The sequence below is a fragment of the Eurosta solidaginis genome, chromosome 1, assembly GCF_040869045.1.
Source record: "Eurosta solidaginis isolate ZX-2024a chromosome 1, ASM4086904v1, whole genome shotgun sequence".
NCBI classification, from domain to species: Eukaryota; Metazoa; Arthropoda; class Insecta; order Diptera; family Tephritidae; genus Eurosta; species Eurosta solidaginis.
Genome location: NC_090319.1, coordinates 216,263,024 through 216,288,564, shown reverse-complemented (window position 1 = coordinate 216,288,564; position 25,541 = coordinate 216,263,024). Strand labels below are relative to the sequence as shown.

At 40.8% G+C, this 25,541-nt stretch overlaps 1 protein-coding gene and 1 pseudogene across 8 annotated transcripts in view; both read left to right on the top strand.

The window, feature by feature from the left end:
• The window catches only part of nvd (neverland), a 2,324,292-nt gene that overhangs the window by 136,394 nt on the left and 2,162,357 nt on the right, over positions 1–25,541 (top strand). For 4 of the 8 annotated variants that reach the window (XM_067760151.1, XM_067760146.1, XM_067760148.1 and 1 more), the window contains one exon: positions 19,416–19,598. The exons of the other annotated variants lie outside the window; for them this stretch is intronic. The gene's annotated coding sequence lies outside the window, so the exon portion shown is untranslated. The remainder of the gene's footprint in view (positions 1–19,415; positions 19,599–25,541) is intronic. 8 annotated transcript variants of the gene reach the window in all.
• On the top strand, positions 16,687–19,552 carry LOC137239786 (nardilysin-like; annotated as a pseudogene).

Here is a 25,541-nt window from a genome sequence, read left to right as displayed (position 1 = left end):
GTAGCCACTTTGTAGACCGCATAGCATTGCAACGACTTTGAGATCAGAACATATTTTCCAATCATGCTCTTCATATTTGATAAATTTGAGTAGTTTTTGCATTTCCTCGTAGGTTTCCTTTGTATTTACTGCATGTGCTAGCGGGATAGAAGGCTTTTTGTTACCAATATGCAATAATACAGCCTTTAAACTCAGTTTATTGCTGTCTATGAACAATCGCCACTCTTTTGAATCATATGTTTGACCAAAATCTTTGAATAAACTAGGAATGTCGTTGCAGTAGCATATACTGTCTTTCTTGGTATAGTGTTTGGAAAATGGTTCGTGACGAGTTCTACAATATATCACCTTAACATCGGATGATACAAATTTAAATTGTTGCATACGAGAAGTGTGGATCTCGGCCTTTTCCTTGGATAGTTCCAAATCTCTTATCCAATCATTAAGTTGTGCTTGTGATAGAACGTTTCTCTCCTTTCCCTTTCGCAACTGCCGTTGAATGTAGTACTGGTAATGTCACTGTAGGTACGCTGGCGTAGGTTACTCTTCTTGATCTTCCAACGCCAAGTACTTTTGTTTGACAAATATAACACTCTATTGAATGGCAAGTAGGTTCTCTCCATATCATTGGTGTATCAAATTTTATTTGTTGTCCGGATTCCGACTGAATCAATTCTACTCGACACGATGTACACAAAGTGTTCGGTGTCCATGGTTTTTCAGCATTTTTAGGCTCAATGCCAAAATACTTGGAGCATAAAGTTTTGATATGATCTGAGAACACTCGTCGTCGCCGTATGATAGTATATTGGCCACACATGAAACAGAACATATCTGGATCGTTATTACACTCAAATTCTCGCGTCCTTTTACTCATTTTATTTTTTTTACTAAATCACGGTTTTGAAATTTGACTTATGACCTGAACTATCTCCGGCGAGCCTTGCAGATGTTATGAAGTTTCAAGGCGCATTAACTCATATTTATACTCGTAACAAGAATAAAATTTAAAAAATCAAATCTTACCTAGAGAGAAAGATTCCTTTTTATACGAAGCCGGGAAAAGAAAATACTACCTGCTTTAGATGTAGGCTTTAAAAATTTTCTGTGTCTTATAGTTTTGAAAATCTACCTGCATACTTACCCATAAGTGACGGAAATACATGTTTGTAACTACATGCCTACAGCAGCTTTCGAGCCCAACCACTCTTCCTTTCGATGCAACCCCTCTACCTACTATAAAACAATTCGAGTATTAAAAGTACTATTTGATTTATTTAAAGAAAAAGTATTATCATTGTTATGGTGTTATTCGTTTATCCGGATAATATCCCATTTGCACTTTATACCTTCAATATATGTATGTATACATACATTGAAGTTGCGCAACCTGGGTATTTTTATTTGATCGCTTATAACTTACGTAGTTTTGCATCGATTTTCTTCGATGATAGCTTATCTTTTTTCTAATTAAACAGAGCTTTACGTAAATAAAAACTATTTGGAAAAAAAGTTGTGGTTTTGGAATGCTGCCCTCGCAAAAAGTAATTTTTTTCATATTTTTTCATAAAAAAACCAAAAATCTGAATCTAATATCTCGAAAACTATATGGTTGAGCAAAAAACAATGTATGATGCATTTATAGCAAATTTTGTCATCTTTCCGATTCTGTAAACTCATTTGCAATTGCTCGACTCGTTCGTGAGATATACGTAATTAAAGGGAACCATCTTTTTGGTTTTTTCAAATAACGGTAAATTGCAAATATCTCAAAAACGGTACCATAGAATCAAAAATGAACTCGATTTTCGAAATCAGGGGGTTGTTTTACATACGAATTTCATAACGGCGTCTCTGGTAAATTTTGGCCGTCGACCAGTGTAATCATTACAAGCACGAGCCCAATTTCGACAGTCTTTATTTATTGACGGCCACACAAAACGATCGCTGATTAGCTTGAGCGGAGCATTGGCACCTGGATGGCTCAGGTTATGTAGCTGATCAAAAATAGAACGACGAAACGGTGATGTGATGAATGGCCGAGCTTTTCCTGTCGATGTATCACAAAACACAGTAAGTGAGGAACCAGGAATTGGCACACGCTCGATGCAAAGAGAAGAATTTTCTTGGGTAATTCTCTCTAGTTCATCGTCATCTTCTTGAGATTCAACCAGCAACTTGTAATCCAATGGTGCAGAAACAGCTTCAACTCGTGAGAGTGTATCAGCAACGACATTATCAGTTCCTTTGATGTGCTGGATATCTGTTGAAAATTCTGCAATAAATGAGAGTTGTCTGAGTTGAACTGCTGGAAGTTTTTCACGTTTTTGTTGACAAGCGTAAATCAATGGTTTATGATCGGTATAAATCGTGAATGAATGTCCTTCTAAAAAATGACGAAAGTGCTGCATTGCAGCGTAGATCGCAAGAAGTTCACGATAGAGAGCAGGCCAAGAGTATTCTTTTGAGGACATTTTCTTCGAGAAGAATGCAAGAGGTTGCCACACGCCATCGACAAGCTGTTGTAAAAATGCTCCGATTTAATGGTTCGAAGCATCTGTAAACAAACCAAGAGGCGCACCAATGCGGGGATGAACCAGAATTGAAGCAGGAGAGAAATAGTTTTTACAGGTTTTGAAAGCTTCTTCCAGTTCAAACGTCCAGTTGATTCGTTGAGATCCTTTCAGGAGTGGGTTGCTGATTGCGTTATTCAATGGAGCTTCGTATTCAGAAACATGCGGAATGAATCTGCGATAGAATCTTAACATTCCAAGAAAACGTCAAAGCCCTTGTGCTGTTTTTGGCAATGGAAAGTTCTTGATTACCCGGACGCGCTCTTCTGCAGCTTGTATTCCAGCAGCAGAGATGATATAACCAAAAAAAGGAATTTCATTAACTCCAAAAGTACACTTTTTGACGTTGATCACCAATCCGTATTTTGCTAGACGTTCAAAAATGATTTTAAGATGGCGTTCATGCTCTTCTTTGGATTTAGAAAAAACGGGAATGTCATCCATATATACGAAACAAAAATCCAAACTTCGCAAAACTTCATCTATTAACTTTTGAAAGGTCTGGCCAGCGTTTCGAAGTCCAAACGTTATGAATGGAAATTCAAAAAGGCCAAATGGAGTAAAAATAGCAGTTTTGGAAATGTCATCTTCGGCTACAGGAATTTGTTGATAAGCTTTAACAAGATCAATTTTCGAAAATACCGTTCAACCATCGATAAAGTGAGTAACGTCGTGAATGTGACGGACAGGATACCGATCTGGGATAGTACGAGCATTCAATGCACAAAAATCTACACAATCACTTGAATAACTTTTTAGTGCCAAGTCTCTGATGGACGAGTTGTACCAGCCTGTAACATAGCGTCAAATTCTTGTTTAGCTATTTTTAATTTCTCAGGATTTAAGCGTCGTACTTTGCTTGTTACCGGTGGTCGGGGAGTTGTACGAATGTGATGAACAGTCTCGTGTTTTATATTACGAGGTAAACCAGGTGGAAGAGTAGTTTCAGGAAATTGAGAAATGAGAGCACCGAGAGTCGACGAATCCTGAACTGCTTTAACACTGCTTTGCGATGAAAGCTGAGAAAACCCGTGTACTTGAAGACCAGTTGTGACGTCGACGATGCGTTTTGTACGACAACCCGGTAAAAGGTGAAAATAAGTGAGAAAATCCGATCCAATTATTGGTAGATCGACGTCAGCGACGATAAATCTCCATGGAAAATCACGACGAAGTCCTAAGTTGAGATTCAAGGTTAGAAAACTACATGTTTTGATTTTGCTTTCATTTGCAGCACACAAGTCGGAATTGACAGGAGAAGGACGATCACGTAGTAGACGTCGAGGAAAGCCACATAAGTCAGAACCAGTGTGGATGAGAAAACGATGTTTAAATATCTTATCAGTGACAATTAGGCGGCAACTGGTTGACAAGCAGTCTGGTGCCGCATTCACAGACTGCTTTTTCCGTTTTCCAAATAATTACAGGGGCTTACACATTTTTCGCTCTGACCTGGAATTTTTTATGGTACCAACAAATTTGTTGGTTAGAGTTGCTTCGATTTTGAGATTTGCTACGACGTCGAGTCGGAAGAATTATGGGAATGATGAGGGCAAAAACGAAAAACAGACAATTCGGCCACTTGCTTTTGCAGATCAGAAATCGTATTTAATAGGTTGCGTTCGATACTAGTATCGCTGAGCACTGCATTTACAGCGAAAGTCGGTGTGCTCGGTGAGACTTAGACAATCTTGTCAGCAAGCTCCGCAATGTTGTCGAGCTGCAATTCAGATTGTGTCGCAAGGATGGCCTGGACGTTGGACGGAAGACGTTTAAGCCAGAGTTGACGAAGGAGATTATCCTGCACGATAGTTGAACCAGCGAGAGAGCGTAAGTGACGGAGAAACTGCGATGGCTTGCGATCGCCGAGCTCTCCCTCACTGATAAGTTGGCGGACTCGTTGTTCCTCAGACGCAGATAAACGATAAATCAATTTTGTGCGCAAAAATGTGTATGGATTCTGCGGAGGAGGATTTTCTATAACGTCCTCGATTTCCAATGCGATACGTGCGTCCAGCTGCGAAAAAACATAGTGGAACTTTGTTACCTCATTTGTGATATCGGACAACGTAAACTGCGGATCAGCCTGCGAAAACCATAATTTTGGTTTGTCAGACCAAAAAGGCGGCAGTTTTGCTCCAACACGATGAACTGCAGGGTGATGATTGGCGAAGTTAGAAGCAAAATCATAATCCCACTGCTGCTTCTGTTGTCTTGGTTGCGGTGATGGTGGCTGCTGCTGCTGCTGATGCTCAAATTGACGGTTATGTTGTTCTTGCGCTTGCTGGCGTAATTCGTCGATTTGTCGTTGAAGCTCCTCATTTTCTCCGCGAAGGATAACGAGCTGATCTTCATCTCGAAGCATTTTATGAGATACGCGTTATAAACTTTTATCGGGGTCACCAATATGGAAAAAAAGAATAAATATTTCCTATTGAAATTTAGATATAAAAGTATTTTTTATTATTTCACAATGAAAAATATTTAATGACTAACTGAACAATGTAAACTTGTTGAACAATAAAATTTAAATGTTCGTTCTTAAGCAACACTTTTGTTCTGAAAACTTGAACTGCACCGCCACAAACACTCAAAGCATATATGCTCAATGCACATACATTTATCCGGCACACTATTCTTTCTACGTACTAAGCCAGACCACTCGCTTGTGATCTTGGACATTGAGTCAGTTTTACTAGTAGTAATTCTACCAACGTGGTGGTAAAACGTGAAATAAAAAAAAAATGTGTATTGGACCAAGAAACAATGTTTTTGGTCCTGAGGGCACACCGTGCACACGCAATCAGGTGTGATGTTGACAACAGATGGGTAGGTTGGCAGGAATTGAATTTTCCAATAATTAAAAAAAACTTTAAACCTATAAAAAGAGTTAAAGCTCAAAATTTGATACTTTTGAGATCATACGACTACCATAAGTAGCGGAAAATATGTGCCAAAAAAATGTGTACCTATATCGTAAAGAAAGTTCTCAAAAGATCAAAAAAAAAAAAAATACCAATGTCAATCAGAAAAATATGCAAAAAAAAAAACGAATAAACGAGGCAAACAAAAAAACGTGGATGTGCAAATTAATTAACTCATGAGACTGCAGTTAAGGTAAGACCCAATAACTATGTTCTATCGCACAACAGAATGTTCGGATCCGAAAACTTAATGACCCTTTGGCCCATTCCCTACCAAAATCGTGCCCTTTTCGGCGTTATTTAAATAATAAATATAATAGTATTTAGAAATATGCAAAAAAAAAAATGCTAAAACTTAAATGTAATGCCGGAAAGTTGCTCCCTCTGCTGGTGTTGATTGTTGCTTTTGTTATCAGAATCAGATAAGCCAGCCCAATAAATGTATGAATGTTGCTGCAAACTTGGTTGTGGTTGTTGCCACCGTTTTTATAATCGTAGTTGCTCGTGTTGTCCGCTTTGCTAAAATTGTATTGGATTTTTGTTATATGTGATGTCGTGGCTGGGGTTGTTGTAGCCCAACGCCTCTGGTGACCAATGTTACCAAGTTCTGGTATTTTCGTGGTTGTTGTTGTGGTGTGCGCCGGCAGATAAAGACTTAGTGTGGTGCTTGTGGGTAGTGAAGATGGGTGTGGATTGTCGTTGAGCGGCGATCGAAGTGTTGATGTAGTGGTTGTTGGACGGTACGTCGCCAATATAAGAAAGATGAAGTAGTTGTTGTTGTTGCTGCGTTCTAACCCCGCCAATAAAAAATATTGCCAGAATTGTGTATCGAAGGTGTTGTTTTTGGGTGATTTGCCGTCGGCTAAATAAAAACGTAGTGTGGTGCTTGTGGAAGGTGGTAATTGTTGTTGGACGGTATGTCGCCAAGTTAAAAAATATGAGATGGCTATGCTTGTTGTTGTTGCGGCCCAATGCTGCCGATTAAAATTGCTATATTCTAAGTTACCAAGTTCTTGTAGTTGTTGTTGGGCGTTCTGTCGCCAAAACCAGTACCCAGTGGGTCAGCGGAGATTAAATTGTGTGCTTTCTCCTAAAATATGGTTGTGGGAAATTGCTTTCAGCTTTCGGACTTTATCGCCGGCACTTTGCGACGCGCACTACTTTTTCACAAACGCATTAAAATTCGCGCACTACAAGCTTTGTGAACTTTTAACTTAACCAAACTTTCTTTTCGGCTATCCCATATTTTCCATCTATACAATCATGCACTCATTCATTCACACGCTTACCGCTTTACAAAACGAACACCTACACAGATAGATTTGGTTCGTGCCTTGACCGCTCACACTGATGCATTCACACGCTCATAGCCTTGCACAAATACACATCCACATACACACCAGAACAAAACAAACACATAGGTAAATGACATTCGTCAATGCTGCTAGGCTGTTAGCAACATAGTGAATGCTGCTTACAATCTGATGCCAACGCGCAACATCTTATTTCCACTACAACATTGTGTTCACTATAGCTACAATATTGTCAATACGGGATGTTATTAGGTTAGTGGCAACATTTCGGCTAAGGCACGCACCTGGATACAAAACACGTAAACACATATACACGCCACCACTCATTGCAGCCAGTATGAAGACAGGCTGTCGTTACAGGCTCACAACCGCCGATGGTGTCTGCACTATGGAGCGTAAAAGGTTTTCAACGCAGCATGGCAAGTATTATTTCCCGCGTCCGACGTGTGGCCTCGACACACGACTCAATGCCGGGCCTATTTTTCTTCACGTTTTTAAACATCTCTACTGACTACCTATAACCTAAATGACTGGGCTAATGCTACTTAAACCTATATCACAGATACTCCTCTTCATATCTAATAGTAAATAAAATATCACAGATAGAAAAACTAAAACAAGTAAAATAAAATAAAATATCACAATTAGCAGAAAAATGATGAAAAAAAAATTTTATGAAATAAAAAAATGTAAAATAAATAAAATAAAAACTTAAATAAAGGCAAAAATAATCAAATAAATAAAAAAGTCAGGAAAAATAAAAATTATTGAATACAATAATTACTTACCTCTATAGATAAATAAATAAACTACGTAAATTAATAAATAAATAAAATAGAACAAAAGTACTAGCACTACAAAAAAACTATTTTGCAAAAATGTGTTTAGCGTGGTATACGCCAATCTTTTTCCCATTGCTGTCGCCAAGCTCATACAATGAATTCCCTATGGAATTAAGAACGATACATTCTATTTGTTTCGGAGCTAGCTTGGCATTGTAGTTATCGACTTGGAAACTTTGTTTAAAGTTTCGGCGATATACCACTTGTCCAATATTAAACTTCACATCTCTACTTCTAGTGTCGTATACATTTTAGCTTCTTTCATGGGCCAACTTCAGCTCTTTCATAATTTTGTTTCGAATTAGTTGCAGTTTATCACCTGGAGCCTCTACCTCGCAATCAATATCCTTTACCGCTGCCAGCTTTCGTTATAGCTCATATGATGCAGCATGCTGTATCATAGGCATACCGAAAGTGGCGTAGTATGGCGATATGTTGATTGCTGCATGTGTAACGCTGCAGAGTGCAAATGCTGCGTCGCTGATATATTTGCCCCAATTTTTCTGATTCTCTTTTATAAATGATCTAATGATCTGTTGGACAGATTGGTTTACCCTCTCTGCAGCGTTACCCTGAGGTGAGTAGAAGGCGGTTTTTACATGTTTTGTGCCACATTTCTCTAAAAAGTTACCGAACATCTCAGAAACAAACTGTTTCCATCTTCTTCTAAAAACTTTACTACCTCAGCTGAAGTAGCCATTTTCATTGGTTTTAAGAACGCGAACGTTGAAAAATGATCTAAACGTACAAAGATAAACACGTTACCACCACTAAAACAAGGATACGGCCCCATAAAATCTATGAACAAACGTTGGAGAGTTCGCTCTGTGAGCTTTGTTTACCCATCATCGGTTGCTTGAAGACGTTTTGCGTCTTGTTGATTTTGCAAGTTCCGCAAACTTTTATATGAGCGCATACATATGTGACCATTCCTGGCCAGTAATATTTCTGAAGTAGTCGGGACAGTGTCTTGTGAATGCCACCATGACCAGCGGACGGTGAGCTGTGAGAAGACTCTACCAGCCCGGTCGCAATTCCGACGGTACCCAGAGCTTCCAGGTCTGGTCCGCTAGAAGATCGTCCCCCTGTCGAATTGTGTGCGTTTATAAACGTAACCGTTCGATATACATAAGTCTGGTCACATGCTTTGTTCTCGGTTACGGTCTTTTCAACTCCGTATACTCCTCCGAGTCGAAGCACGGTGACTCGAGACACACGTATATGGCTCTGTCGTTCGTCAGTATTTCGTCCATGTGCATTCGTGAGAGTGTGTCGGAAACCACGTTTCGCGCTTTTCGATGTTAGATATCGAAATCATAACCCTGGAGTTTCAAAGTCCTCGCGCAGACACCAGCGACCTTTTCCAACAGACACATATGAGACGCGAAATCTTCGGAAAACACTAAAAAATCGTCAAGATAAACAAAAACACCCTCACGTAAAGCGGCCGGAATGACCTTGTCCATGAGACGACACATTCGTTGCGCTGCATTGCACAACCCGAAAAGCATTACGGTAATCTGGTATAGAGGTCGGCCAGGGACAGTAAAAGCAGTCTTTTCTCTTGACTTCTTCTCCAGAGAAATCTGCTAGAAAGCGTCCTTCAAACCTATCGCGGAAATAAATCGTGTATTTTGTAGACGGCTGAGGATTCCATCAATGTTGGGTAAGGGGTAGGAATCCTTAATTGTTCGTAGACTTTGCGAGCGTCAAGGCACAGGTGGTTTTTCGTCCTTTTTATTACCAGTGATACCGGCGAGGTCCAGCTGCTGTTGGACTCCTCGATCATTCCCAAGCTTATCATACGATCCAACTCGGCATAAATTAGTTTTTGAATAGCTGGTGAAATCGGGTAATGGCGCTGCTTTACTGGCAGATTCTCGTCAACCAACTCGATGACGTGTTCCTCCTAATCTGTTTGGCCCCTACCCTACCTAAAGCGGGTCTAACCACCTCGTGGAAATTATAAATTTTTTTAGAGCCTTTACTTCATAGCTAGAGACCTCAGCAAGGTCATGTAGAAAAGGTTTACCAAGGATGGCCAACCTACGCCCACTAAGCGCTGGACAATGACAGAGAAGGTGCTGGACACTCTCTTCCTCTTCTGTACATCTGCAGCTGCGACAATAGTCGAAGGTCGTTACTCCCATTCTAGCACAATGCGGGCTATTAAGAAATGCCCTGTTAGAACCCTTATCAGCGACGATGGAACTGATTTGTTTAAAATCAGAAGCGCTCCTCTGCGCCTCTTGTCATATGAGGGCCAGGTTAGCCTGGATGTCTCACACGATGATATGGCTGACCATAGTCCATTTGCAATTCTTATAGTGCTTGTGTTCACACGAAGCCTGAAAGTGGCCATGGGTATACCTACCGAATCATTTCCCGGAAGGATATGGTCAGTGATGCCTCTTCTAGCCAGCTCTCTGCTCTGCAGTTGCCTTCAATATCCTTGTGCCCAGGCACTCATACAAGGCTGATACTGAAGTGATGAGCCATCTCGTTAAGAGATCTGTGGCATTCAGTGCCCGTCTTTGCGTTGTCGATGAATGAGTTCAGGGCTTTTAATGCGGCCTGGCTGTCTGAGAAAATAAACAGCCATTAACCATCCTTAGGCATGGACCCGAGATGATTCACAGTCCTGTGTATTGCCAGCATTTCCGCTTGGTAAACACTACAGTGATCTGGTAAGCGAAAAAAGACCTCTAGACACAGATCCGGTGAACAGAGGCCTGCTCCCACCTTCCCGTCAAGTTTAGAAACATCCGTGAATATGTTGATGGCACTCTGTACCGTATGTTGTCTGGTATTCCAGTTTTGTCGCGATGGTATATATATATATTATAGTTTTTAACGAAGACGTTCTTTGGCGTGCAGTGGTCAGTGCGCACCGGTATTGGGACTGGGGCTTTCGTGCCCAAGATTGTTGCGTGTCCACTAGATCCATTTGACCAGAGAATGTTTCCCTTATGCGTAGAGCGGCGATGACCGCTATTTCCTTCGCCACCAGGTCAAGAGGTGGAAGGTATAGCATTGTGTTGAGTGGTTCAGACGGAGTGGAGCCGAGAGCCCCGGTAATGCAGATCTCCGAACTCCGTTGAACCTTTTGAAGTATTTTAAGATAGTTACTTTGAGCTAGTGCAGGCCACCAGACCAAGGCACCATAAAGAAGAATCGGTCGCACAACGGCTTGTAAATCCACTTGGTCACCTTAGGGGAGAATCCCCAGGAGGTGCCAATTGCCCTCTTGCAGGTGAACAGCTCTGCTGCTGCCTTCTTGGATCGCTCCATTATATGGTCACTCCATAATAGCTTCCTATCCAGAATGACTCCCAAATACTTGACTTGATCGCTAAACGCTATGAACGTACCCACAATTCTTGACGGTGTAAGATTTGGTACTTTGTGCCTCCTCGTGAAGAGGACTAGCTCGATTTTATGCGGGTTGACTTCCAAACCGGTGGCTATGGCCCAGTGCGAAATTGTGGATAGTGCTCCTTCCATTAGGTTACAAAGGGTTTGCGGAAATTTCCCCCGCATGGTGACGCAGATGTCATCTGCATACGCGATCACTTGGTGACCTTCTGCCTCCATGAGGCGTACTAGGTGGTTGACGGTAGCCACCCAAAGTAGCGGAGAGAGAACGCTGCCCTGCGGAGTGCCTCTTCCGACGGGTCTGCGGATCACGCATCCACCTAGCTCAGTTTTAATCTACCTACGCGTAAGCAGATTGTATATAAAATCCACCAGGCACACGTCAACCCACAGATCGGCCAGCGCCGAGGTGATGGCCTCAGGAAGAACGTTGTTGAAGGCAGCCGCTATATCTAGAAATGCCACCAGTGTCTATTCCTTGAGGTCAAGTGACCTTTCGATAACGGATACAAGTGAGTGCAAGGCCGTGTCAGTTGACCTACTCTTAGTATAGGCATGTTGAACTTGCGAAAGAAGCGATGGCTAAATCCTCCTCCTGATGCAGTCCTCTAGGAGTCTTTCGAGTGCTTTAAGCAGAAAAGAAGATAAGCTTATGGGCCTATAATCATTTGGTTTAGAGTGGGAGGTTTTCCCTGCCTTGGGTATAAAGACCACGTTGACTTCTCTCCACGATACTGGTACGTAATTGAGCCTAAGACAACCTATAAGCATCACTTTTATCCAGGGCCTTATAAATTCGGCAGTATACTGTAGCTGAGCCGGAAAAATTAAATCCGGCACCGGCGATTAATATGGCTTGAAGGTCTGTAAAGCCCAATCTATCCTTTTATCATCTGTGATTTCGCTTATTAGCTGATCATTAGGTGACCCTCCGCTGACAATATTTGAAGACACGCCCGCGCTTGCTGGAAAGTGTGTATCCATAAGCAAGTTTATGGTTTCAGCGCTGGAGTCCGTGGTCCAGTGGCCATTAGGCTTTTGGACCTAACTTAGCTGAGTTGGAGATTTCGATAGCACCTTCCCTAACCGGGAGGCCGTGGATGTGGATTCAATCCTGCTGCAGAAATCCCTCCAGGAGGATCGCTTTCCATTTCGGATTGCTTTTTTATATATATTTATTTTCGTTTTATAAGCAGCCCATGAGGATTCATGTCCACCTTGCTTTGCTTTATTAAATGCCGCCCTACATGGCTTCCTAGGGTTATCAAGATCGGACGACCACCATGGTGGTTTGTGAGTTTCTGCAACCCTTTTAGTCGGGTAAGCCCTATCTAAAGCATTCCTACATTTTTGACTGAAATTATTTACAAGCACGTCAAGCTCCTACTCGCTTTCTGGGGCTGACACCTCTTCAGATAGCTTTTTACCTATTATCTTCTTATAGTAGCTCCAGTTCGTTCTTCTAATATTTTGTATGTACTTAGGACTTGTGTGCGCCTGTGATATATAAAACCTTATATATCTATGGTCAGAAAAGGAGTGCCCCTTTAGAACTCTCCAAGAACCGATCAGGTCACTGAAAGAGTCTGTGACCAGCATTATGTCAAGGACCTCTTCGCGGTTTCTCGTAATGAAAGTATGGTCATTTCCACTATTACATATACTTAGATTAGTGCCCAAAAGATAGTTAAATAAAGACTCACCTCGGTCATTTGTATCACTGCTACCCCACTGGGCCTGGTGAGCATTATCTTAATATAGCCCTGGAACCACCCCGAATCGATATAAGAAGGCGGTGGACCAGGGTTGTATTTTTTACCTTAACGGCCACAGCAGCGAGTGCTGCTTCAATAAACTTCCACTGTTGTTTCGGGATCCTGCCAACTTCGCTGCTCTCATATATAACACCAATGATCTGAAAATTTCGGCGAAAGACCGCGTCCAGCCTCCCTGTGTCTTGGCCCTTTTTGGTGCCGTAGGGTTGGATTCATCCATAGACCGCTGGCGCTTCGAAGTCTCATCACTCTCGACCCAGTCCAGCCTGAAGTCCGGCAACATTTTTCTCGCCCAATCGAGATCGCGCTGCGCCTTCGCCAAGTCCTCCGCAGAAACTTCCTCCTCCGGCGAGGAGGCATTCCTGCACAGGATCCGGGCAGCCCAGCACTTGTCCTGGTGACCTGGTGACTGGGCTTTTTTATGCCCTTGACCCTAGAGAGCATATAAATGTCCTCGCCAATGCTTTTCGTTTGACATAAACACATTCTAGGACCCAAATTTATTTGAAGAAAAACTGCGGTTTTACCCAAGTTCGTTAGTGGTAGCCTCTCTACCCTTTTTGCTTCTTTTGAACTAAAATGAGTTCAGAATAGAACCGTATATGTATTATATCGCAGCCTAATGACACTATTGACCACACAAAGCCTACAACAACAGCGCTTCAAGTGCACAGCTAATGTTCGGCTTCTCCCGAACTTATACTTCCTTATTTGTTAGTTCTGAAATCAAATTATTTGACTCAGACTACCGATATCTTCCTAAAAATAATGAAAGTGCGGCGTCCTAATCCATTAATGGGTATATACGAGTATGAACTCATTAGTGACCGCTTTTTGCTTTTATTATTAACTCAATAATTTAATATAATGATTCATACTAGGTATATATATTTATCAGGTATCTTTATTAATCTTTTAATAGATAATACCTATGTTTGGAGCTTATATATGTTCATTAGAGCGGGTCAAATTGTATGGATGGATTTTTTTTTTCCATCAGGAGTATAACAAAAACGTAATCTACGGATGATTCTAAGAAAAATTGCTGAAGGCACCATATCTCTAAGTCCGATTTCGAGGTCCCCATTTTTGCAAAATAGATATTTTGCATTTGGATGTAGGGTTTGGCCAAAAAAGCTTCATAGCTTCTGATAGAATTATAGGAAAAATATCATATTGGGCTTACTTTAAACGTGTTTACGCACATTTTAGAATCTGTATTAATATCTATAGAGATTTTGAAATTTAGTAGAGGCTTAAATTATGAGAAATTAACCTAAAATGAACTTTTAACTATTATATTATCATTTTTAACAAATTTCTTATGGAAAATATTTTTTTTCTTTACATCTAAAATAAGTTCAGAACATTTCCAACAACTTTCATTCAGACAGTGTTTCTTTTTTCGAATTAGTTTTAGTAAAAAAAAGTTTCAAAAAAAACCTATATTTTCAAGTAATAAGCGAAGATACCATTCGAATAACCAGAGAAACAACTTAAAACGTTAAGGACTAACTATTTAGCCAACTATTTGAACCTTTGTTTATACTGGTTTTATTACACATGTATACAAATTTTTATAAAAAAAATGGGGTAAATAGTTTTTCTTAAATAAAACTAGGTGAAAACTGCAAAAAGTTCTTGTGCCATTATCTTTTTCCGTGAGTGCATATAAAAGTACAATCTGCATGTGAAAACTTTAAAATACTGACTTTATAAACAATCTAAGCCTCTGTTTATAATATAATCACCCATAAAACAAAGGATAATTTGAATTAAAGATAAAACAAAATTAAATTCAACCAAATAGGGATGGTTTTGTTTTTAACTAAAACCGAAATAAAAATTAAAACTAAATATTTTCTGAATTGCGCACTTTGCGTCATAATAAAAAAGGACCATATTTCACTGTGTACAAATGCGTGGTGTCAACGGCGCGCACCCATTTTTATAGAGTGATTAATGCGGAAAAAGGAAGATATAAAAAACACCAGAAAAGTTTCGTATTAGTTCAATGACAAAGTGATAGTTTGTTTTTATTAAACAATTAGAATGAAACAACAAATGTTAAGGAAATAGGTTTAACAATTGTTGTGGAATATATACATAAATAATATTGAAAATATTAGCACTTACGTGACGTATGCAGGATGCTTTCACTTCGACGGCTGGATCAAAAGAGACCGCGCGCTTGGCAGAGGAAAGCTATGAGCCCACTATACAGCCACTTTCGTTGAGTTTCCCCGCCGAAAGTTCCTACATATATAGCCGGTCCACAGCAGTACAGTTAAAAATTTTAAAGTATATGTGCACAAACAATCACAGCTTATACATATGAACGCATGTGTATATTTGTGAACACACATTTATGAATGTGTTGGTTAATTAGGTAAATTGCTACGAGGGAGGGCAAATATATTTAGGCTTGTGGCCTAAACATACCGGCCCCTTGCCGTAAGCAACAAAAAAAATTTTAATCATATGATTTCGAAAGCATACAAACCATCGCACGTCCTGGTAAGGCTACACGTCGATGTGCAGATGCCGACTGCGAGCACTGCACGTCGTAGGATGGACTTCGTGTCTCGTTCTCCTGTGAAGAAAGAAATTATTTATTAATTAAACGTACGTGGTTTTTGATTCCGTGCAGTAATTACTTATTTGTATGGAAACTCCTATTTTTGGCAGCTCCTGAGACTACCAGCCCGAATACGGTCGGTTGGGTCAGGAGACCGCCAACTGTTGTTGCTGGCTTCCGCTCACCATCATTTCGCCGTATATATCAGCGCCGAGTGTTATCCGAATTGGCGATGAGGGGTAGAAATATGCGTCGGCCAGCCGCATGAACTGGAATGGAACGGCAATCTTTGGATCCACATTTGATGGCGGACTCAACCGAGAGTAGCTTTTGACTACTGCGGCTTGAGTGGTGACATGCGTCGATGACCCGAACTTGCCGCGCAGAATAAGGGTGCATTTCCCGGGTCCTTGGCGCTTCAACTGTAAGTTGCGTACCAGCTCTGCATCGACGATTGTCCTGGTAGCGCAGGAATCGATGATAGCACGAACCAAGTGTAAGTGTCCGCGCGTTTCGATGCGTACGATGGCCGTCGGTGCAATGGGCACGAACGGCCGCATAATGGGCAATGGAGTGGCCCAGACTAGTCGGCCGGTTCGGAAGCCTTCCGGTGTGTCGCGCGATAGGGTCCTTGTATTTTGGGCGTCAGAAGAGTATGGCGACGATTTCTCTCGACCTTGGTGCCTTTCTAGTTTGGACGATTTAGTAGGGCTTTGGTGGAGTCCGACGTTATGCTGCCACCAATTGTTTTGTTGTTTTCGAATTTCGTTTACCTTCTTTGGCTAGTGCTGCAACAGCGGCCTGAAACTGCGTATTCCATTCTCGCTTGTCGACGGTCTTGTTTCCGCTTTCGCCTGCTCTTCTTCCGCTCTCGCTCTTTCTTTTTCCATCTCTTCTTCCTCCACCTGCGGAGCCCAGGATTTTGTCGTTCCCGCGAGGTTAATTGACAACGCGTCGTCGGACGTGTTGTCGTCGCCATTAGTGGTTGTATTGTCAAATGCCGAACGTCGTTCATCTAAATGGAGCGTGGTGTGTTGCTTCTCTTGGCACCTCTTGCAGCCATACTTGCTGCTACACTTGTCCACCCGGTGAAAGGGAGACAGACAGTTCGGAAAATACTTATGTAGAAGCAATGCCCGCAACCTCTCCTCTGGGGATTTTTTTCGATATTCGGCACAGAGTCGGAGACTATGGTCCCTGCTGCAGAGCTGGCAAGCGACGTCAAAACGCTTTACACCTCCTTCTGATTTGGCGAATAAAGTTTGGTAAGGGGCCATGATCTGAAAGGATATTGGTATCATTGATCATGACCAAATTGAGGTAGGAAAAATGTTGTTTGGGTGGCGTAAAAAAGGTATGTCCAATGTATTTCTGCAAAAGAAAGCAAAACAAAGTTTAATTGAAGTAAAAAGATTAAAGGCCATAAGTAAATAAATATGAGTGCAAAGAAACGAAAAACTTATTTTAGCACTCATTGCTTCAATGTGGATGGTGCTTTAGTACATCTATAATTCGACCTTTGTCGGTCGAAGTCACTAAATCTTGTGCTACATAATTTGTGGTGTATTTTGTTTTACCGCAAGTAGCCTGCAACCGCACGGAACGGTTCGCAACTTGGCTGAAAGACCGCCTGTGCAGTTGCATTTCCACCATTTAACATTATTTTGACTTGTATTGTCGATAATGTTGAAATACGTCGAATTAGGAATCTTAAAATCTCGACCGAATGAGTGATTGATCGGTATATGTAAGGCGCGACATGTAGTGCGTGTAGCGCGTGTAATGCGCATTGCGCATGAGGCCTAATGTCGGTCTTTCCATGCATTGACTGTCAGAAGTAAAGTGTAGACATTTTGACATTTGCTACGCTTTTTCACTTCCTGCATGGAAAAAAGTCATTAATTTAAAACACGCGGTGGTGAGTATATTTCTGAAATACGTAATCTCGTTTTTTATTAATTAATTTCTCTTTTTATTTTCAGAAACAATTGGCAGTATTTCTTATTAGCATCATTTATACCATCTGAATCATCACTGTTAATGCGTTTTCGTGAAATTTCTTTAAGTACATCGAGTACATTCCGTGTGGGCGCCAACTCGTTCTTCGTTGCCGGCGGATGCAATATAGGTCGATTTTCACACGAAAGTTCTTCGTCACTCTTTTGAGCGCTAATCACAGAATATGAACGCTCTAAAATTGAGAGTGTGTTGCCGTAAAAGGTAGATTTTTCTGTAAAAAAAAAAGTGCGCAGAAATGCGCGTCATTGGCACGGTTTGTTGTGTGGCGCGATAGGGTAATTCATTTTTTTTTTTGCAGTTGTGCTATTGAATTTTGTCCAGATTTGCTATATATATTACTAGCAGACATGCTGCCATTTAATCTTGAACCATTTTCGTGATACTGAACAATACGTGATACTAGTCCACGACTTTGAACTTCAGCCTAGACTCTTGGGTCAATTTTTACTCAGATTTATTTTGCCGCGTTGTGGGCTAGCAGCAGTACTCCTGCTTTTATTCATTTACAGAGCCTACTGAATATCAAGGTTTAGCGCACTTTTTAGAGCATATGATATTTATGGTCTCCGAAAAGTATCCAGCGGAAAATGCCTTTGATGCGCACATAAAAAAAATGAGGTGTGTTTGACAATGCACACACAGAATTCGAAGAGACTTGCTTCTATTTTTAGGTATCCGAGGAGCATTTAGATAGTAGCATGGATTATTACTCTGCCTTACTAAAAGCGCCACTTATGAAAAAAAAGCCATGACGCGCGAACGTGTTTCTGTTAAATCAGAGTTTCAACAAATTGTATTGGATGACGAAGTGCGCCGAGATCAACTGGTAGCTGCCTATGCCACTGCTGGCTACCCTCATGTCACATTTCCGTGGGGAAATCTTAAGACTCTTAAAGATGGTAAAAGTGACGGTGAGCTACACGCAAAACTGCATGAATTTCAAAAGCGTCATTACAGCGCCCATCGTATGTGTGTTTGTGTGCAGGCTCGTCTCCCTATCGACGAGTTGGAACAAATGGTTGTAAAATATTTTTTGGACATTCCTAGCAATGATCTTCCAGGTATTGACTTCTCACCTTACAACTACCGAGATGCTTTCCGTAAAGAGTTTTATGAAGAAGTATTTTTTGCTAAACCCATGGTAAATATCTGTAAGCTAGAACTCACATGGGTACTGCCATCAATGTTAAAGTACTACAAAATAAAACCAGACCAGTTTATATCACATTTTCACATTTAGTGGGATACGAAGGCGAAGGAGGCTTATGTGTATATTTATGGAAACGTTTATGGGGATTAGAACTTACTGCAGTTATAGACGAAAGTGGTTTCGAATCAAATTTCATATACTCATCATTTGTAATCGGAATCTTTTTGACTGATCGCGGTTTTCAGCATTTTGATGAGGTACTCGCTGCTTGTTTTGCGTTTAAAAACTATTAGCTGATTGTGGTCCGTTTAAAGAAGCGTATACAGAGTTACAAAATATTGAGGCCACTAACTTTCGTTTCGAGTCACAATACAATGAGGACCATATCAAAGAGGTTGTGAAGCATTTAAATGAGTTTAGGTACAACATAATGATTACGTCACAACACAAATATGAGGGTGTGACTTATGGAAAGAAGGATAAATGGTTCGGAACAGAATATACAACTATTGAAATGCCACAGAAATGGCGTGACCTTTGGGAAAAGTCTGAGCCAATGCCAGAATTGTTGTTGTCGAAACCAAATCGATTTATATCAGATCATATCCGTTTACATTGGGAAGAAAATTGCAAACCTGAGATACCCAGTGCCCCGAAGAAGATACTACAAACGGATATTTGTGATTTATGGTTTAGACAGAATGACAAGTTCCTCTTGCCCGAGGCATATATGTACTTTTATTTTATATCACCGCCACGTAAGACTTGCTCTCATTTATATTTTAACAAACACTTGAATCTAAGGAACAAACTTACAGCTTGGATGTTAGTTGATATGCATTATAATGAGGAATTTATACTTACAGGTTTATCAACATTATCATCATATTATTTCGCTAAATTCTTACACAATAAGTGGAGTGGAGATGAGCAACATGTTGATGCAAATAATTTTGAAGAGCTCGGCATTGCGGCTTACAATCAAATAAAAAATTTGTATTGAGCGAAATTACGTTTAAAGGATTTTGAGGAACAGGAATCTTTCAAAGGTATATAATAAAAAAATATTTGCATATATGTGACACGTATCGTGACTCTATATTAAAAAAAAAATGCCAGAATCGACACGCATAGGTTTATCTATAAAATTGGTTTATGGCACAATGGTGGATATTTGGGAGCTTGATGAAACTATAATCGTGTTTCAAGCTTGAATAGGCGCTGAAGGAATTAATCCTGAAATTGTAGGAAAGTAATGGCATTGCCTTAATTTAAGTTAGACAGGAATCTCATTTTCAATTGTAGCCGAATATGCCAATACTATACACGCCATTTTAGTTTCAATGAAAACATTAATTTAAAATCACTTGGTACGATTCTATAGAGACAGAGTGCTTGGTTAGTTGTGTCATGCAATTGTTGCTGACTAAATATTTGCCAGTTAAGGTGTGTGTATAGGCGCTCAAGTTACTACAACTTTCTATCGAGCATCTTCTTCCACCTAACATGGCATTGTTTGCCTTTGCATTGGTGGCACCAGTCGCTGCGCCAGCATTGCGTCGCTGCCTTGCCATGGTGTGTTGTGTGTATACGATGGAGGCCTACGAAATCTTTTTTTCGTTGCTAATGTCGTTGAAATCCTTTCTGTGCACAAACCAAATTTAGATAAGAATGTTTTTTTACAAAATTTGCAATTTGCAATTACTAATAGGCGCGCACATAGTACAGGTTTACAAGTAGGATATGTCGCTAGTATTATAACCCCCATTTCAAAACTGAGTGCATGTCTGCGCGAATAATACTGCTGAAGGTTACGGTGTTTTGCTGGAAGCCTTTCAGGCCATCTATTTGATATAAAATGACACACTTGGTTGAGAACGGGGCCCTTCGCTGTCAACCTGGCTATATGTTTTACGTTAAGCGGAGATGCAGTGAGCTCAGCTTGTACTTCCACTTGTATGCATGCATCGCTCCGATCAAACTCTTCGTCGTGTCCCATGGGAAGGCGTGAGAGCGCATCTGCGTTACCATGCTGATCTGTTTGTCTGTATCGTATTTCGTAATTATAAGACATCAGGAGCAATGCCCAGCGCTGTAGGCGTTGTATCATCATCGCCGGTAGTTGCTTATCCGGACTGAATATCGATACCAGGGGCTTGAGTTCACTGATTAGAGTGAACTTGCGACCAAATAGGAACTGCTGGAACTTCTTCACACCAAATATAAAGGAAAGCACTTCCTTTTCTATTTGGGTGTAACTTTTTTGGTGCCGGTCAAGCGTTTTTGATGCGAAGGCAATAGGCTTCTCTGAGCCGTCAGGCATGCGGTGCGATATAGCGACTCCTATTCCGTGTGCAGAGGTATCAGTTGCCAGAATACTAGGCAACTGGTCGTCGAAGTGCGTTAGTAACGGTGCTGTACTGAGCTGGCGCTTAAGAGCTACATAAGCCTTTTCCTGCTCCTCTCCCCACTGAAATGGTACACTCTGCTGGCGAAGTCTATTAAGCGGCTCTGCTTTATCTGCAAAATTGAGTATGAATTTATTATAGTAATTAATTTTACCTAAGAATGCTTGCCGGTCTCTCAAATTGTTGGGCCGTGGTATCTCATTTATTGCTACAACCTTATGCTTGAAACACAATGCCGTGCGACGACGATATACGCCGCGTCGAGCGGTGACATTTTTCAAATTACGCCCAGACATTTCGTCTACTTAAAACAAAATGCCGGGAGAAATTGACGGTGTTTATTCAGAGTGGCCAATATTTAGAAATAAAGATGAAAACAATTAAAACTTTTTTAATTATCTGCTTTAGCACTTGACTGTTTAAACAAGGCCAAAATGTTAAGAATTAAAAAAAAACAAAACAAAGATGTTAAGAAATTTAATTAAAAATTATATGTAAAGAAAAAAAAATTGTTTTCGGATATTATGTGTTCTTTTTTTATACTTAAAAAATTTAACAGCAGCAACCCTTGGGATGTTTGTCGTCATCGCCCGGCGCGACGATAGAAATAAGTCTATCGTCGCAAATTGACGTCGCGTAAATTTCGCTATTGGCGTGCATTGTGTTCACCTTCATGTAATTATGGGGATTTTATTTATGACAAGGCGATGCTCGTCGCGTTTATTTCGCGGCCTCAGGGCATTTTGTTTCAAGCTTTAGTTGGCGCAAGGGTACATCCTGCTGCATCCAAAACAAAACCAAGGTACTCCACCCGGCGCTGCATAAAGGAACAGTTGGACCGGCGGCATTTAAATCCTGATTTTTGTAGTCTTTCGAAAACAGCTTGTAAATTGTTCAGTAAATCTTGGTCTGACTTTCCCGAAATATATCGTCTAGGTATTTAATACTCATTGGGATGCCTCCTATAATCTGTTCCAATAGCTTCTGAAAAAGAGCGGGAGCACTTGCTATGCCCCTCGGTAGTCGTTGGTATTGGAACAACCCTAATGGTGTATTGACAACCATTAATTGTTTAGCCTCTCCGGTCAGCCAAATTTTCAAGTATGCATCAGAGAGATCAATTTTTACGCATTCGGTGCCACCTCGTAATTTGAGGCACATTTCTTCAATGCGCGGTGTCGGGTATTGATCCACCTCAAGTTGTGCATTAACAGCTTTAAAATCACCACATATTCTTAGCCGGCCGTCCTTTTTGGGGACTACCACTATAGGTGCAGCCCAGTTGCTGAATGTAATTGGCTTCCTTATGCCCTGGTCCGTCAGACACTGTACTTCTAATTTATACTCCCTCATTTGGGCGAAGGGTATAGGCCTTGACTTAAAATATTTTGGTGATGCATTTGGTTTTAAATGTAGCGCAGATTTTGAAGTAGTGCAGTAGCCCATTGCGTTTTCAACCACTGGTGCGAATTTCTGCAACATAATTTCAATGTTTTCATTATTACTTGGCGATACCGTATTCACAAGACCCGCTTAGCATGTACATAAGCCTAATTGTTCCAACAAATCAGTTTCAAGAATTTCACTATTATTTTGCAAATCAGCTACAACAAGTTTACATAATCGTTTGATGCGTTCGGGACTAATAGTGACGCCGACAGTTCCTAATGTCCTTACGGAGCTGCCTCCATAAGCGACTAGCTTGCCAGCTGGATATGGGTCAGACCCGGCTTCCCGATATTTTTGTATACATCTGGGCCAATTAGAGCAAGTGGCCCCGTATCCATTTGAAATTTGACTGGCACATCGTTTACCTAAATATCAACCAAATATTTATTTCCTACCTTATTTGGCCCGGTGCTGGTAATAGAAGCAATAAACTCCACAGTTGAAACTTTTTGCTGGTTATTATTGTTGCTGTTTGCTTGTGACTGGCTTTCTTTCGTTTTGCTGTCATTATTAGACGCCGCTTGTGATTTACACACTGGCGCAATATGACCAAAACGATTGCATTTTCGGCACTTTGCATTACAAAATTTACATTGGCTTCTTGGATGATGTTTTCCACAATCCGAACGCGACTGTAGAAGGTTATCACTGTATGTGTTTTGCTTTTTTGTATCGCTTTTGTTGGAGATTTTTTCAGTGTGACGTGACTTTATCAAAAGCACTTCGCTACGATCTGCTTTATCGTTTCACAGGCGCTTTTTTATAGACTGCGTTGTCTCATAGCTTTAAGCAATAGCTAAAACATCTGCAAGTGACGGATTAGGCTTTTGCAGTGCAGCAGTGCGTACAGGTTCATGTTGCGAATTCTATACTAGAATATCTCGAAGAAGACTGTTTTGCAATTATCATTTCTACACACGAATCTACTCATCGTAGTTCTGCAACCCATTCTACATATTTTTGGTTTGGCTTCATTTTCGACGGCAAAAATTCGAATATTGCAGCCAGTACGTGAACATTTTCTTTATAATACGTAGACAACTTTGTTACAAATGCATTCAAAAGTCTGCTCTTGAATATCTTCTGTCCCAAACAGCATTCTGCTCCGATCCACGAGAGTAAAAAAGCTCGTGTTTGCTCTGGCTTTATAACCGCATAGGCTTCAAAATGCTGCGTTAATTGCGCTATATATGACTCAAAACTTTTCTTTTTATGTACGAAAGTTGGAAATTCTGGTACTACTATGTTAGGTGTTGAGGTTATGGTCGGCGCACGTGCATTTTCTTGCAACTTCGCTAGATTTGTTTTTTGTTCTTCCAATTGTGCGACCATCCACGACTTATTTGTACTCAACACATCCACTAAGAAGTCCTCCTGTTGCTTTAGCAGCTTCTCAATGGCTACTTCCATTACGATGTCGCGTTTGTTAATAAATTAACTTTAACTGCTCGAAAGTTTTTTTGCTTTTTTTCTCATCGCCAGAAAATTGTTATAATTTCGAATCCATTTATTATTAGAAACTTACAATACAAATTCAATTACTATTTAATTTTATGTAATTTATGAGTCAAAAGTAAATTATAGCGCGCAGGCGGAATATCGGCCACCGACAGATAAACATATGCAAAAGCAAACGTCAAATTAAGTGGTGCATTTACATATATTTATCAGTGTTGCATTCAAATGTATCACACTTATATCGTTTTTGGATTTCGGTGAGATATTCCGATTTCCATCTTTTGCAAAACGTTTGATGAAGGGCTTTCATCTGTTGCCATCGGTTTACGATCGAGGCAGAATTTTCACTACAATCGAGTTCAGGTGGAGCTAAAAGATGTCCACCCACGAGGAAGTGGCCTGGAGTAAGCGGCTCCAGGTCGGAGGGATCATTGGATGAGGGACTGAGAGGCCTAGAGTTGAGGCAAGCCTCAATTCGACATAAGAGGGTCGTAAACTCTTCAAGAGTATATTTACGATCGGTCGCGATCTTTTTGAAATGGGTCTTACAACTTTTTGCCCCCGCTTTCCACAAGCCTCCCATGTGAGGAGCTCTTGGCGGTATAAAATGCCATTCTAAAGTTTAATTGCTATATTTATTCAATGTGTCGTCCCTTGCTTCACGCAGAAACGTCTTAAACTCCGATTTTAAAGCTCGCGAAGCTCCGACAAAGTTAGTACCATTGTCGAAGTAAAAGTTTTTCGGACAGCCCTGTCTGGATACAAATCTGGTGAAGGCAGCTAGGAAGGACCTGATACTAAGGTCGTTTGTCGCTTCTAGATGGATAGCTTTCGTCGAAAAGCAGACGAACAGACAGACACATCCTTTTGAAATTCGGCGTCCCCTCGCTCGGTACGATTTTATATCGAATGGTCCCGCGAAATCTACCCCAGTGTTGGTGAAGGCCCTAGTGAAGGTGGTGCGCTCTTTCGGAAGGATCCCCATAAGTTTGTGTCCGCTTCCTGTAAATAGTACAGACCTTACAGTTGTGGATAACCGACCTTATCATGATTTTAACGCGTAGGATCCAGTACTGAGTGCGGATATGACGTAGCATCAGCTGATTCCCTCCATGCAGGATGGTCTTATGAGAGAATTGAGCTATAAGTCAGGATAACCTGCAAGTGTATGGAAGGATAATGGGATGTCTTTCGTTATGGTACATGTCTTTGGATGCCCCAGTCCGCCCCCAGTTCTAATGATGCCTTCTCCATCTATATATTGGTCCAGGAGTAAAATCTCAATCTTACCATTTATTAGTTTCCCTGACTTCAAATTTGCGTACTCTTCGTGATAATGTTGTCTTTGGGATATTGTTTTCAATATTTGTGTTGTTTTTTCTATTTCGTCAGGGGTTATCGAATGAGATTCCCTTTTAAAGGAGGCTTTAGTTTTTGGGTGCGTTTTCTGGAAAAACCGAAGAATACAAGATATAACCCGCAAGGCCCTTGGTAAATCGGAAAACCGATCCAGAATGTCCAAGTTATTTTTGACCGAAGTTGCATGAACTTTCACCTTCTTTTCCTCAATATTCGTATTGTAATCTTCTCCTTGTGTTGGCCAATTTTCGTTGTCTTCTTGTAACCAAGAAGGTCCCTGCCACCACAAAGAATTGTTGATTAGATCCGAAGCGAAGG